The sequence below is a fragment of the Chionomys nivalis genome, chromosome 16 (genome assembly GCF_950005125.1).
Source record: "Chionomys nivalis chromosome 16, mChiNiv1.1, whole genome shotgun sequence".
In the NCBI taxonomy this organism is placed as follows: domain Eukaryota; kingdom Metazoa; phylum Chordata; class Mammalia; order Rodentia; family Cricetidae; genus Chionomys; species Chionomys nivalis.
The window spans coordinates 26,610,929-26,622,676 of NC_080101.1; the positions used below are offsets into that span (position 1 = coordinate 26,610,929).

The 11,748-nt window shown below is 44.3% G+C and overlaps 1 long non-coding RNA gene across 1 annotated transcript; it reads right to left on the reverse strand.

Annotated features, from left to right (window-relative positions):
• Positions 1–2,251: 2,251 nt before the first annotated feature.
• LOC130888166 (uncharacterized) lies at positions 2,252–5,229 on the reverse strand. Its single transcript, XR_009058428.1, has 4 exons — positions 5,124–5,229; positions 3,909–4,277; positions 2,742–2,845; positions 2,252–2,499 (listed from the first exon to the last, which is right to left on the reverse strand). It is a non-coding gene; the product is annotated as an uncharacterized LOC130888166 (long non-coding RNA).
• Positions 5,230–11,748: the final 6,519 nt, after the last annotated feature.

Below are 11,748 nucleotides of genomic sequence, written 5' to 3' on the forward strand. Positions count from 1 at the left end.
TATTTACTTATTTGATGTGTGTGTGTGCTTAAGTTCATGTGTGTCTACCCTGTACAGGATCTCAGAGAGGTCACCGAGAAGAGGACCCCGCGTCCCCTGGACCTGGAGTTGCAAATGGTTGTGAACCACCAAGTGGGTTCTGAGACCTGAACTCAGGTCCTCTGCCAAAGCAGCCAGTGCCGTTAACTACTTAACTGTCTCCACAGGCCCCTATTTAAATTTTATATTAGCCCGAAATCATGTTCTTACATTTTAAAATGTTACAGGGTTAGGGCATAATACTTGCCCAGTATGAATGAGATCCTGAATTCAATGCCCAGCATGACAATGGATAAATAAAAATAAATAAAATTATATTTACCTTTTTGTGGTTTTGTGTGTGTGTGTGTATATTCAGACACATTTGTGTGGAGTTCCACCTTGTCTGAGCCAGGGTCTCTTTGCTGTATTTCTGCTGTGTATGCCAGGCTAGCTGGTCCATGAGTTTCGGGAGAGTCTCCTTCCCTTACGTGTCCCCATAGGAGATGAGAGGTTTAGAAGCCCACACTACTGCATCTGGCTTTTATGTCAATTCTGCGGATTTGAACTCATGTCCCAGCTGAATAGAAAGTGCTCTTATCCCTAAGTCATCGCCCAGTCTCCTCTCCTCAAGACAGAGTCTCACTAAGTATTCCTGGTTGACCTGGAGTCCACTATGTCCACCAGGCTAGCCTGGAACCTATGCTTCAGTGAACCGACTACCTTAGCTTCCAATACTGGGATACAGGTGTGGGTTGGTTACCCACTGAGCTTAGCTTCTCTGGGAAATCTTTGAATCAAATTTTGCCCTAATTTGGCAGCTGGACAGGTAGGGAGGCCCAGAGAGTGAGTAGAAACTGAGTACCAGCAGCTCAAAGGGTGTGCTGGGGACAGAATATAAAACACAAGGATCAGGTGAGCGAAGGGACAGTCAGCAGGATTAGCGTCATAAACAAGAAAAACCAGTGCCAAGGATGGGTGGTGCTCTTAATTGCTTCCTCTAGAGATCCTGTTTCTAGAGCCCTCACTTCATAGCAGACCTCCCCCTCCACACACACCCTCCACTGTCTACCTTCCTGAAGGAGAGCAAGAGTCCACATCAGAACCTCCTCCTTAGCACCTCTGCCACCTCAGGACCTGCCCCAGTGAGCTCCAGGGCCAGAAGGCAGCTCCACCCTCAAAGTCGACTGAAGCGAAGAGTCCTCTTAGAAACAGGAGAGCAGCTCACGGAAAGAGACTTACACCATCTCTCCTGGCCGGGTGTCTGTCTAGGGAACTACAGTGCTTGGCAATGCTCTCAACTCCAGGGGCCTCTGGCTCCACGGACCCCTGACAAGCCGGCCGCACTTGGGTCAACAGGCGGCTCTGAAATGCCTTCCTCCCCGCATCTCTTTGTTCTTCTGAGCCACTGGCCCCATGATCACACTTCCTCCGAAAACCTAAACTGCTCCCACTGGCTTTCCCAGACGCCTCATTATGAGACTTTCCACATTCCTATTTTGAGCTCCGGACTCAGAGAGAAAGATGAATCCTGCCATTGTCTCTCTAACTAGAAGGCAGAGGGTATGTCACACTACGGAGACACAGGATGACACACACAAGCTTCTCTGAGACCTGAGGGTGAAAGGAGATAGGAAAGCAGGCCAGAGGATATGGCCCCATGGACCTCACAGAGGCAGATAGAGAAGATAAGTCAGGAATAGCCTTGGAGAGCCAGGGTGAAACTATCTGGGGCCACAGCTCAGAGAGGGCAGAGGAGAACTGGCTGCAGAGGTAGACCAAATCCCCTCATGAGAGGCCACTACTTCTGTAACAGGGAGGTGGGGGTTAAAGCAGAGTGCGAGGCTCTGGGGTTCCAGGGTCTGGCAAAGCTGCAGGGCCATCAAAGCTCAGACCAGCGGTGATGCAGGAAACGCCAGATTAAAGCCACTTGGTTTTGGTTCACAGTTCAAGAGGATACAGTTCATTATGGTTAAGAAGTCATGGCAGCAGGAGCTTCAGGCAGCTGGTCACGTGTGTCTGCGGATAGGGAGCGCAGAGATGGTGGAGCTCAGCTGGTCACATGTTTGACAAAAAAAGAGGGGAAGGTAGCCAGGAATAAATCAATGGTCAGTGTCACTAGCTTGCCAGTCCCTGCAGGAACTGAATCAGTGAGTTGCATGGAAAAGGACCTGAAGGGATAGAACACACACACACACACACACACGGGCAGGGTGTACGGGGAGGGGGGGCCTCAAATCCATTTTATTTTCGGACATTTTCTTTCAGGAAGAATTAGATGAAGGAGCAAGAACAGATGGTTGATTTTAACATTAGTTATAATATTGCACAGACCCCACTCGGCTTGGCCCCTCTCACTTCTCTGCTCCCCTCCACACGAAGCAATGAAGAGCAGAGGCAGGATTCCAGTCCAAAACAGAGATCTCGCGTGGCTCCTCGGTAAAGACATCAGAGAACGTCCTCAGCTGTCAGTCTTCCCATCTGTTGGAATACAGGGGCTTAAGGACCAGCCTGGGCACTGAAGGGCTTACAACAAGCTGGGCATGGTAGCGCACACCTATAATCCCAGTTCTTGTGAGGCGGGAGAATTGTGGATTCAATGCCAGTCCAGGCTATACAGCAAGTTCCCCTCCAGTCTGGGCTACACAGAGACAACCTGACTTCAAAACAAAACAAAACAAATGCAAAGCAAACAGAACTTAAAGCCAGGCTAAGTTACCTACCATAAAAGGCATGCTAGGGTCACAAGAGGACTCTGTGGTAAAAGCACTTGCCACACAAGCCTGGCAACCTGAGCTCAATTCCTGAAACCCACAGTGGAAAGGGACTGGAAAATAAAAATAGAAGAACTGGTTTGAAGATCGATGCAAAATACAAATACCGCAGGCAGAGTTTAGTACAGGCAGACATGGAGACCCAGTGGAGAGGAAGGAAGCTCAAGCATTAAGCTCAAGGGTGCGCTCTGCACAGGAGCCACTCCAGCTCACTCGGTTCTTTATGGCCATTGGTTCCGGAACAGGACAGACCTTAGAAATGATAAATTGCCCAAGATCATTCAAGAGTAAGCGGCAGAGGCGGAATTCAAGCGGGCTGTGGGTGATTACCCAGCAGCCTTGTTTCTTTCTTTCCCAGTCTGTGGGCCGGGGAAAGAACCAGTCAGCATACAGAACGCTGTTCTGCTCCCGGAAGGGAGGGTTCTGGGGCTTCAGTGATGTCAGTGGTGAGCCTATCTGATGAGCCACGGTGAGGGATTTGATAAAGGACTCTTCCCAGGGAAGCTTCCTCTCTGATAGACAATTCAAAGAATTAAAGCTCTGGGGAAAAGAGGCCCCCAGAGATTGCGACAGCCTGTATTGGCAGGGCTCACCAGAGACGCAAAACGATAATACACACTCGTAAAGAGATTTATCTCAAGGCATTGAGCATAGTCACTTGTTGCATCTAAACCTGATGGCCGAAGGTAGCTATTTGGACTCAGGAAAGACTTGTGGTTCAAATTCAAAGGCAACTGGGCCAGAAATCCAGGAAATGTCCATATTGCAGGCCAATATGAAGTGTACTGACAGACTCCTTCCTGCTGCAGTGAGGAAGGTCAGCCTTTTCTCGTATTCAGGCCTGGACAGACTGGATGAAACCTGCCCAAGCTGTGGAGGAATCTGCTGTTCTCAAGCCCATCCCTTTAATTATAAATCTCTTCCCACAACACCCCAGTAAACCACATAGAATAAGTTTGAGCAAATGCGTGGGTACTGGAGTTACGGTTTACCCCATAGAATACATGCCTAGAAAGTCTGCAACCCTGGGTTCAGTCCCTAGAGTCCCTCTGAACAACGACAAAAACCTAGATATGGTGATCCAGCCAAACTAATATATTAAATTCCCACACTTACCGACAGGTTGGTCTGAAAATCTCAGAGTATTGCAGAATCTGAAAAAAGTGTCCCCAGATGTGACAAAGCATCGTGACCTGGAGTTAGCCCCATCACTGCAGTCACCTGTCAGCCTGTCAGGATCCATCAACCTATCAGGATCCAGGAGCTAAGTCTCGAGCATGGCTGTGAAGGGTTTCCACCCTGGGGTGAGACGAGAGGATCCATTCTAACTACAGACAGTCCCGTTCCATGGGCTGGAGTCTCAGAATGAATAAATCAGTGAAAGTGAGCTGAGGACCAGCGTCCATCTCTCTGCTTCCCAGCCGCGGATGCAATGTAACCAGCGGCTTCAATCTCCTGCTTCCATGGCTTCCCCACCACGAGGAACTGTGAACGAGAAGAAACACTTTCTTCTTTAAGTTGCTTTAGGTATTTGTCACAAAAATGGGAAGAGTAGCTAATCTAATTATCTAATTATCTAGGTAGGTCCTAAATCCAGTGACAAGTGTCCTTGAAAGAGCTACACAGAGGGCCGTGGACAGAAGAGAAGAAAGCTTTCTGGATGCCCAGAAGAGGCTGGTGTGACATAGCACAAGCTAAATAAGCCAAGAAATGTCTAAAGAAGCTGGGAGAGCCAAACAGAAAGCATCCCTAGAGCCTAGAAAGGGAGCACAGGTCTGTTGACATTTTAGTTTTGGACTGTGGCTATCGGGAGTGTGAGAATATATTTCTGTTTTCTCCTTTATGATTGAATAATGTTCCTAAGGAAGCTGACACAGCTGGGGACATCAAGTGGCTCATCTTCCTCTCTACCCTACCCCGGCCAGTCACACCATGGACTTCTTCTGACCCCTCTCCCCTCGTCTCCTCTCACCTCCTGCCCAAATGCTACTTTGCCAAAGAAGCCCTGTCCTTGCCCACTCTTGGCTGCCATTTCTCACTTGCTCAGCACCCCGGTTCTATATCCTGCACCCTCATAACTGCCCTCACTCTGTCTTCCGGGCCTAAGAAGCCCTGAGCTGGCTCATCCCGGGACACCCTCACTGTCGCCACCTCCCACATCAGAGAGCATTTGTTGTGCATTTACACAAGCCAGCATTCTGCACCTAGAAATCCAAGCTCACTGTCTGCTCAGTGAGTTCTAGCCCTCTCACCTCGTGGAAAGTATAACGTGTTCCAGGCTTCTGGAAGTCCGCTTAGCATGCGTTTCTGCTGGCGGGGTACAAGACATACCTGCTTGGCGATTAGAACCAGACCCGACTGCAAAGCCCCTCTCCAGAGTGCAACTTCATTTGTTGGTCTTTCTGTGGAAAACACACACTCCCCGTGGGAAGCAAGGCCGGGGTACCTCTGGCATGGGGGTGTTATTTTGTTGACGGTATAAACCTAAGGCCCATCCTTTTGTTTTGTCTTGTGACAGTCTCACCACGCATTCCTCACTTGCCTGTAACTCACTATCATAGACCAGCTTGGCCCTGGGTGATCCTCCTCCCTCTAGCTCCCAAGTGCTGGGGATTCAGGCATGTTCCACCATGCCTGGCTAAGGTATAATTTTATTTGTATAAGAAAAGACACAGAACGATGAAGTTATATTTATAGAGTAAAGGTTACCTAAACATTGAGTCTACAAAAATGTGAGGTTAAGACTGATATCTTGAAATCTTGCTCCTTTTTTCCCCACATTTCTTTATTTTTTGCATTTGTCTGTATGTGTGTGGGCATGAGCACATCAGCTTGTTGGTTTCCTCTACCACGTGGGTTCCAGGCTCCAAACTCAGGTCATTAGACCTCATGATAAGCACCGTTACCTGCTGTGCCATCCTGTTCAACTTTTTTTTTTAGTAGCGTCTCATTTAGCCCAGGCTGTCCTTGAACTCCCTGTGTAGCTGTGGATGACCTTCAAATCCTAACTCTTAAAACAAATTATACTAGTGCTGGTTTGGTGGTGCATGCATTTAATCCCAGCACATGGAAGGAAGAAGCAGGAGAACCAGACATACAAGGCCAGACTGGATTAATAATCTCAAAACTACAAAATATCATATCAATATGACATTATTATGTGTATATTTATATATATTTGTAATGTCAACTTGTGTAACGTATACTTCTGAAGTTGGAATATACGCTCTCCATATCTAAATTTCCTTAAAACGAGCACACCACTACGCACACACACGTCAGTTCCTGCTTCCTAGTCCTGGTTGTCTCGGGACTCTCCCAAACTCTGTAGCCTCTCAGGCCCTGAGCCAGAACCGTCCCTCTTCTCTAAGAAAACCTCCTTGCATCTTTTCTGCTGTTTCTGCTGTAAGTCATCTAAGGCATGCCTAATCACTCTTAACTGGGGCCACCTGGGCCTCTACGTGTTGGGAGAATCAGTATCTTCCCACCTAGGAACAGAGTCTGCATATTGACAGAGGTCTGAGATCTTTTCAGCAAAGATTTACAGCTTTCTTCATGTAAATGTCTTGAGCGTTTTCAACTAGACTGATTCCTAGCTGCTCTGTTTATAGGCTTTGGCATTCTGCAAATGAGAATTTTCTTTTGCTACTTAAAAAAAAATTATTTAATCTTGGCAATTTTGTATCTAGCCAAATTGTCAAAAATTAATTATAATAATTTTTAGGTTGAGTCTCTTTGGGGTTATCTAGATAGCCAACTATGCAATCCATAGGTAATATGATTTTTTTATTTTTTGGATTTTGAGACAGGGTTTCACTGTAGTTTTAGAGCCTGTCCTACAGGCTCTTGTAGAACAGGCTGGCCTCGAACTCACAGAGATCTGCCTGCCTCTGCTTCCTGAGTGCTGGGATTAAAGGCGTGTGCCACCACCACCCAATCCGGTAATATGGTTTTAATTCTTTCTACTACTCACACTTTTTTTACATCTGCCGCGTGTGTTAGAACTGTCGGTGCAGCACAGAGCGGCGGGACAATGTGAGGATTTTATCTCAGCATTCCTGTGGTCCTCGCTATAGGCTTGCACAGTTTTCTTACTGAATTAAGATTGGGGTTTTGGCAGTTGTTTGCTTTTAAAATCAGAAATGTGCATAGCAAATGCTTTTTCAGAAGTTATCTAATCTAGATTATTCTTCCGTTAATGTAATACACCACATAAAGAGATTTCTCAAGTTGACCACCCTGATGACTGAGCGATGAAGGCCGTTTGGCCTTTAGGGATTACTCTTAACATGCATTGTTGGGATTCCCTGGGAACCCGCTGGTCAGGGAAGCAGATGGGCAATCTTCAGACCTTTGCTCCCCCTCCTTTCCTCCAAAACTAATCCCCCAGTCTCATCCTCAGCTCAGTAGCAAACTATAGGCTGTGGCCTTTCTACTCCTTCTGTCCCCGTCCCCAGGAAAAAGCAGATCCTAGTGGCAACCGTGCCTTACTCCTTCCTGCAGACATCTGGTGTACCCCTCTACCCCATCACCACCCCTAAGTGTCAGCTCCCGATATCAATAAACATGTTCTAAAAAGAAACCCCAGTGGCCACACCTGGCAGGATGTCAGAAACATTCCCTTCTGGGGTACCCACACACACGACACACTCGCCTAAGAACCAGACATGGCAACAGAAACCAAGGAAGGAACACTAACGCAATAAAGACAAGACCAGATATCAGCACCTAGAACTACAGTCTTCCCAAACCCAGATACCTAAACACCAGCATACAAAAAAAAAAAAACCAAAAAACAAAACAAAACAAAACAAAACAAACAAAAAACCCAGCAGCCAGCACAATATGTCTCCACTAAAGCTCAGCAACCTTACTACAGTAGACCCTGAGGAATGAAATATAGATGAAGCACAGGACAGTCTTCAAATTAGCCTATATGAGCCGGGCAGTGGTGGCGCACGCCTTTAGTTCCAGCACTCAGAAGGCAGAGGCAGGCGGATCTCTGTGAGTTCGAGGCCATCTTGGTCTACAAAAGCTAGTTCCAGGACAGATTCCAAAACTACAGAGAAACCCTGTCTCGAAAAAAAAAGAACAACAACAAGAACAAAAACCACCAAAAACAAAAACAAAAAACAAATTAGCCTTTATGAAAATCAGAGACATCCTTAAAGAGGAGATGAAGAAACCCATTCAAGAAATTTGTAAAATAAAAACAATGGGATGAAATGAATAAAACAGTTCAGGACCTGAAAGTGGAAATAGAATCAATAAAGAAAGCCATCTGGGGAAAAATTGAGGAATTCCAACAAGAATGTCAGAGGCAAGCTTCATCAATGGAATGCAAAAAATGGAAGAGAGAATCTCAGGCATAGAAGACACGATAGGAAAAATGGATACATTAGTCAAAGAAAATGTTAAATCTAAAAGAAATCCTGGCACAAAACATCAAGGAAATCTGGAACACTGTGAAAATACCAAATATATAAATAATAGGTATAAAAGAAGAAGACACCCAAGACAAAGGCACAGAAACTATTTTCAACAAAATCATAGAAGAAAAAACTTCCTAACCTAAAGAAGGACATGCCTACCAAGGTGCAAGAAACATACAGAGCACCAAATAGACTGGACCAGAAAAGAAAGTCTTCTCAGGACATAATAATCAAAATACTAAAAGTACTGAACAAAGAAAGAGTATTAAAAGCTGCAAGGGAAAAGACCCTCACATATAAAGACAGACCCATTAGAATGACACTTGATTTCTCAGAAGTTCCTGCACAGATGTCCTCTAGACGCAAAGACACCACAGAAGCCATGTTAGACTACTATAACCAGCAAAACTTGCAGTCACAATAGATGGAGAAAATAAGACATTTCATGATAAAACCAAATTTAAGCATTGTCTGTCTACAAATCCAGCCCTACTGAAGATGCTAGAAGGAAAACTCCCACATAAAGAGGTTAACTACACCCAAGAAAACCCAAGGCATAAATAATCCTGACTAGCAAATCAAGGGAGGGGCACACAAGAACGTGACAGGAGTCAACAAGCACTGCCATTGATAACTCCCAACATCAACGGTCCCAACCCCCCATAAAAAGACGCAGACTAGCAGAATGGATGCAAAACCAGGATCCATCCTTCTGCTCTACCCAAGAAACACACCTTACCATCAAGGATAGACATCTCCTCAGGATAAAAGGCCGGAAAAATATAGTCCAAGAAAATGGACCTAATAAGTACCCAGCTAACTGACAAAACAGATTTGAGCCAGGAGAGATGGAGGATACTACATCCTTATCAAAGCAAAATTCCACCAAGAGGACATTTCAGTTCTTAACATCTGTGCACCAAACACAAGGGCACCCAAGTTCATATAATAAGCACACAACTACAGCTAAAAATACATATTGACCCTCACATTGACTGAGGGAGATCTCAATACCCTACTCTCACCAATAGACAGGTCATCCAGACAAAAACAAGTAGAGAAATATTGGCATTAACAGATATTGTAAACTAAATGGACCTAACAGATATTTATAGAACATTTCAAACAAACACAAAAGAATAGATCTTTTTCTTAGCACCTCATGGAACTTTCCCCAAAATTGACTACATGTTTAGTTACAACAGATACCAGAAAATTGAAATAACACTCTGCATCCTATCTGACTACCATAGATTAAAACTGGGTATCAAGAACAACAGACCTAAGCCACAGAGAAACCCTGTCTCGAAAAACCAAAAAAAAAAAAAAAAAAAAAAAAAAAAAAAAAAAGAACAACAGACCTAATGGATAGCTTACAAGCTCATGGAAACTGAACAACTCACTACTGGATGAGAAATGGATCAAGATGGAAATTAGGAAAGACATGAAAGACTTTCTAGAACCTAATGCAATGAACACACAGCATACCCAAACTTAAGGGGCACGATTGAGGTGATTCTAGGAGGCAAGTTCATAGCACTAAGTATCTATAAAAAAAAGGGGAGCTGGCGGTGATGGCGCACGCCTTTAATCCTAGCGCTCAGGAGGCAGAGGCAGGCAGGTCCCTATGAATTCGAAGCCAGCCTGGTCTACAAAGCAAGTTCTAGGCAGCTAGTGTTTTTACACAGAGAAACTCTGTCTCAAAAGAGAGAGAGAGAGAGAGAGAGAGAGAGAGAGAGAGAAAGAGAGAGAGAGAGACAGACAGACAGAGAGAGACAGAGAGAGACAGAGAGAGAGAGACAGAGAGAGAGAAAGACAGAGAGAGAGGGGGAGAGATAGATATCTCATGCTAGGAACTTAAAACACACCTGAAAGTTCTAGAACAAAAAGAAGAAATAACACCCAAAAGGAATAAAGGGCACAACATAATCAAATTTAGGGCTGAAATCACTAAAATAAAAATAAACAAACAAAAAAATCAATGAAACAAAAGTTGGTTATTTGAGAAAATCACTAAGATTGACAGATCCTTAGCCAAATTAACTAAAATGTAAAAAGAGAAGAGCCAAATTAATAAAATTAGAGATGAAAAGGGGAACATAAGGAAATCCAGAAAATCATATGGCATATTTAAAAACCTGTACTCCACAAAATTTAAAAATCTAAAGGAAAAGGATAACTTTACTGAAAATACACCATTTATCAATATTAAACCAAGAGTAGATAAGCAGTTTGGACAGACTCCTAGTGACATACAAGCTGCAATTAAAAGAATCCCAACAACAACAACAAAAACAGGGCCAGCTAGTTTTAGTACAGAAAACTGAAAACTATCAGACTTTCAAAGAAGAGTTAATGCAAATACTCTTCAAATTATTTCACAAAATAGAAACAGAAGCAACAGTGCCCAACTCATTTCATGAGTCACAGTTTCAGACTCAAGGGGAAAAAAAAGAGAATTTACAGACCAATTTCCCTGATGAACATAGATACAAAAATTCTCAATACAATACTTGCAAACCAAATCTAAGAACACATCAAAAAGATCATCCACCATGATTAAGACGTAGGCCTGGTCCAATATATGAAAATCAACAAATGTCATACACCATATAAACAGAGTAAAGACTGAAAACCTCATGATCATCTCATTAGATGCAGAAAGGGTCTTTGATCAGACCCAATGCCCCTTCATGATAAAAGTCCCAGGGAGATTTAGGGATACAATGGCCACACCTCAATATAAAAAAGCTGATTTACAGCAAGCCCACAGCCAGACTTAGCATCAATCACTAACTAAGAAAATGCCTCCATGCTTGCCTACAGCCCAATCTTAGGGAGGCATTTTCTCAGTTGGGGTTCTCTCTTCTCAGATGACCGTAGCCTGTGTCAAATTGGCATAAAATTAGCCAGTTCAGCCTGTTTCCAAATGGACCTCAAACTCAAGGTCCTCTTTACACTGTGCAGCACCGAGACTAAGGCATACCTCTGCACCAGCGAGGCGCTTTACGTTTTAATTATAGATTTCCTTAAGTGGGTGACATCATGCAGTAGACAAGGCCGAACGGCAGGCTGTGTTTGGTGACAAGCAGATCCTTAGCCTGAGCTCCTTCGGGGGTCCCTGGACACTAAAGACATGAACTGCACTCTTCGTAAGCCAAGGCTGTCTTCTAGCCTAACGTAGCTGAGTTGAAGGCGATTTGATTTTTTTCCTTCAGTCTATTGAAGCTAAAGGTTTTTCTAAACATAGAGAAGTCTGTGGTTGTTAAGGAACCCTATTAAGTCTCTAATCTCTTAATTGCTTTGTTCAGCGAGCACATCAGTAGACGTTCTGAATATTCCTGCGTGAAAACCAGCGGAAAGGACAATAGAGATTTTCATGATAGCGATCACTGGGTTTATACTCAGGAACATTTTTTTTTTAAAACTGGAAATAAAAATCACTGAGTTGAGTCACATGTTAAGAACAGGGAAGTGGCCCTCAGGTTCCTTCCTTCCTCCTACTTCAAACCCACTGTCCAGGA